Raw genomic sequence first — 4,507 nt, 5'->3', positions numbered from 1 at the left:
GTGCCCTCGCCAATTCGTTGATATATATGTTGAAGAGGGTGGGGCTTAAACTGCATCGCTGTCTCACCCCCGGCCTTGTGGAAAGAAATGTGTGTGTTTTTTGCCAATTTTAACCACACACTTGTTGTTTGTGTACATGGATTTTCTGTCGTATGTTTTTCCCCAACACCACTTTCCATCAATTTGTATTGCAGACCCTCATGCCAAATTGAGTCAAAAGCTTTTTTGAAATCAACAAAGCATGAGAAGACTTTGCCTTTGTATTGGTTTGCTTGTTTGTCAATGTGCAAGGTGAATATGTGGTCTGTCGTACGGTAATTTGGTAAAAAGCCAATGTGACATTTGCTCAGTATATTGTTTTTGCTGAGGAAATGTACGAGTCTGCTGTTAATGATAATGCAGAGGATTTTCCGAAGGTTGCTTTTGATGCATATCCCCCGGTAGTTATTGGGGTCAAATTTATCTCCTCTTTTCTGAATTGGGGTGGTCAGTCCTTGGTTCCAAATATTGGATAAGATGCCAGAGCTGAGGATGATGTTAAAGTGTTTAAGTATAGCCAATTGGAATTTGTGGTCTGTATATTTGATCATTTAATTTAGGATACCATCAACCCCAAAGGCCTTTTTCGGTTGGAGGTTTTTTTTTTTCTTCCTGTAGTTCATTCAATGTAATCGGAGAATCCAGTGGGTTCTGATACTCTTTAGTAGTGGATTCTAAGATTTGTATTTGGTAATGTATATGTTTTTTCTGTTTGTTCAATGTTATAGAGCCGAAAAGATTTGAGATGTGGTTTAGCCATATATCTCCGTTTTGGATAGATAACTCTTCGTGTTGTTGTTTGTTTAGAGTTTTACCATTTTCCCAGAACTGGTTAGATTCCATGGATTCTTCAATTACATTGAGCTGATTTCTGACATGCTGTTCCTTCTTTTTCCGTAGTGTATTTCTGTATTATTTAAGTGATTCACCGTAGTGAAGGCATAGGTTCAGGTTTTTGGTTGGATAGGTTTCTCAATTTCTTTCTTAGGTTTTTGCATTCTTCATCAAACCATTTGTCATTGTTTTTAATTTTATTAGGTTGTCTGCTTGAAATTTTTAGATTTGATAGGGAAGCTGAGAGGTCAAATATACTGTTTAGGTTTTCTACTGCAACGTTTACACCTTCACTGTTACAGTGCAACATTTTTTTCTAGGAAATTGTCTAGAAGGGATTGAATTTGTTGTTGCCTAATTGTTTTTTGGTTGATTTCCACACTTTTTTTTGCTTCATTTTTTTATTATAGTATATTTTATTTAGTTCCTATGGCTTTGATGCCTCATGGTTGAGCATAGCTCTGTTCAAGTAGAGTGTGATTTTGCTGTGATCTGATAGGGGTGTCAGTGGACTGGCTGTGAATGCTCTAAGACTCTCTGGGTTGAGGTCAGTGATAAAGTATTCTACAGTACTCATTCCAAGAGATGAGCTACAGTTGTACCTACCATAGGAGTCCCCTCGAAGCCTAACATTGACTAACATTTTGCTGTACATACCCAGTGTCCGACAGAGCTGCAGCAGTTGTGACCCGTTTTTGTTGGTTATGTTGTCGTAGTTGTGTCTAGGGGGGCATATGGGGGAGGGAATGCTGTCAACTCCAGGTAGGTGTTTGTCCCCGTGTGCTGAGGGTGTCGGGTTCTTGTCCAGTTCTGGCATTTAGGTTGCCACAGACTAGTACATGTCCCTGGGCCTGGAAATGGTTGATCTCCCCCTCTAGGAGGGAGAAGCTGTCATCGTTAAAATATGGGGATTCTAGTGGATATATCTAGTGGATATAGGATTTTATTTTAGGAATAAGGCTTGTTTTTCTTTTGAAGCCAGAAGGAGGCTAGTATCAGCTACATTTATTCCTTTACTAGACTATGGGGATATTTTATATATGAATGCTTCCGCTCAGTGTTTGAGATCAATTGACACCCTTTACCATGGCACTTTGAGATTTATTTTAAACTGCAAAACCCTTATGCACCACTGCACTTTGTATACCAGGGTTGGCTGGCCTTCTCTAGTCACTCGTAGGCTCAGTCACTGGTATACTTTTATTTACAAAGCCATTTTGGGTTTACTACCTTTTTCTTTGGCCATTTTTATTGTTCAGAAATGTGGTGGGTACTCTCTTCGTTCGCTGGACTTTATCCTGCTAATGTCCGAACTGAATTTGGTAAAAGGGCTTTTATGTACTCTGCACCATCGTCTTGGAACGCCTTACAAAATACTTTAAAATGGAAGAACTTGTCCCGATTGTTTTTTTTAAAATCACTGATTAATGATCTTGAGTCTGATTCCCTGACCTGTCAATGTTTTTAATTTGCTGTTTTTGATTTTGTTATACTCTTGTGAATTCTATGGTTTTTACTAGATTAATTGTAGTTTTTCATGTTGTTTGTCTGTAATTTTTGTAATGACTTGGCGCTGCCTATCTTGTCCAGGACGCTCTTGAAAAATAGATTTTAAATCTCAATGAGCCCTTCCTGGTTAAATAAAGGTTAAATAAATAAAAAATTAAAAAATTAAAAAAATTGGCATTTCTAGCCAGATGTAAAATGTTCCTGTTTTGACTAATTTAATAGAGTGGGTTAGGTTTGCTCTATACCAAATTAGCATACCCCCTGAGTCTCTTCCCTGTTTCACACCTGGTAGTTTGGTGGGTGGGACTACCAGCTCTCTGTAACCTAGAGGGCAACCAGTGGGTCCGTCTCCTTTATACCATGTTTCTTGTAGGATGACAATGTCTGTATTTCCAATTTCTGTGATGAAGTCTGGGTTACTTCTCGGACAAAGGCAGATGACCTCAGACCTTGTATATTCCAGGATGAGATAGTAAAAGCTTTGTGTTCCATAGTGTCTAGTGTTGTTTTTGTGTGGTTTAGGCCTGGACCATCACAGTAGGTGTGAGCAGAGCATGTTGAGCATCTGGTACATACCTCTTATGTCGCAGGATGGGGCTTGGGCGGGTGTAATTGTGGGGGTTGGTCTGGTCACAGCCTGGGCATATGTCCTGCTGTCATGCTGAGGTCCTTGCCACAGGGGCGGGGGGCAAGGGGTGGGCAGAAGAGGCATAGGTCTGATATTGGGGGGCCTATATAGGGTGTGGCCAGGGTTTGTTTGGGGTGGTCTTAGCTGGTTGGGGTGTGGCTGGTGATGCTGTGGTCTGGGTGTAGGTCCTCTTGGCGTGGGTTCTCTCAGTGCAGGTCCTTCAGGAGGGTGTCTCGCTGGTCTGGGTGGGGGGTCCATTGCTCTGTTGCTCCTGTGTGAGGTGCTGCATCTACGGTTGAGGGTGACGTCCTTCAGGGTCCTGGCAAAAGTTTGGATTGCTGCCTTGTAGAGGTGGACCTGGTTGTAAAGGCTGTTCAAGTCCAGGGTGGAGTGGTGGCCAGGTAGACATTAGGTTTTGAGGCACAGTCTTGTGAAATGTTTGCATTCACCTGCTGTATGGTGGCAGGGGGAAAGTATTTTCGTGGTAGCAGGGTGGAGATCACCACTTGTGTGTTGGGGAAAGTGGAAGAAGCTTTTTCAATCACTCCCTTGAGTGCTGTTGCCACTCTTTCCTGATGGGCCCTCAGGTCATTTGTGCCTGTGTTAATTATGATGTGGCTGGGGGACCCTAGACTGTCCTCTGACAACAGCTACAGGGCATGCCTAGTGTTTGGGCACCAGAGTTTAGCCACTTTGTGTTTGGGAAAAAGTGTACCCTCTTGAATGTATTTGCCATTTGAGTCAATGAGGAGCACAATCTCTGGCTTTTGTGTGTCCTCAGTGGATGTGTGGGGGTTGTCAAGAGGGCTATCGGGGAGCTGACAGGAGGGCTGGTAGGAGGGGTGGGGTCTGTTGGGTTGGTGGGTCCTGTGTTGTCTGACTCATTGTGGTGTTGAGGTTGTGGTCCGGGTCTGAGGTGGGCTGTTCTGCTGGCTTCTCTGGGGGAGTGTCCTGCTCTCTGTCACACCTCAGCTTTCTGACCTCGTCCTTCAGTGCCATGTGTGCCTCTTTAAGTTCACTCACCTCAGTCTGTAGAGCAGCCAGTTCTCTCAGACAGCTGTCCATCTCCACTTTCTGCAATCCGGGTCTTGTTGGGGGGGTGTTGTTGTGCTGGTCTGTTTTGTGGGATTGTTCTGTCTGGATTGTGTGGACTAGCTCTCTGAGCTCCACCATGTCTCTCTCCAGCTCTGTGAATTGATCCCTCTCAATGATGGAGGAGCAGTGCAGTTGTGGGACCTGGGTGTGTTCAGCACTGGGGGGGTGACTATCCTCGTCTGTAGGACAGTTTGAAGAGGTGTGATCAGACTCACTCAGGATGGGGGAGTCCTCACAGAGAGAGATCTTTTCCTGCTGTGCGCTCTCTTTGATCCCATAAATGTCCTGCTGGAACTGCATGAGGATGCCCTGCACCATTTATGTCCCAGACACAACAGAACACAACCACTCATCACAGACACAATACAGAGATATCTAAAACCCTCCTCAACACAACAAAAC

The sequence above is a fragment of the Salmo salar genome, chromosome ssa09 (genome assembly GCF_905237065.1).
Source record: "Salmo salar chromosome ssa09, Ssal_v3.1, whole genome shotgun sequence".
NCBI lineage: Eukaryota > Metazoa > Chordata > Actinopteri > Salmoniformes > Salmonidae > Salmo > Salmo salar.
This window is presented reverse-complemented; position numbering follows the sequence as displayed.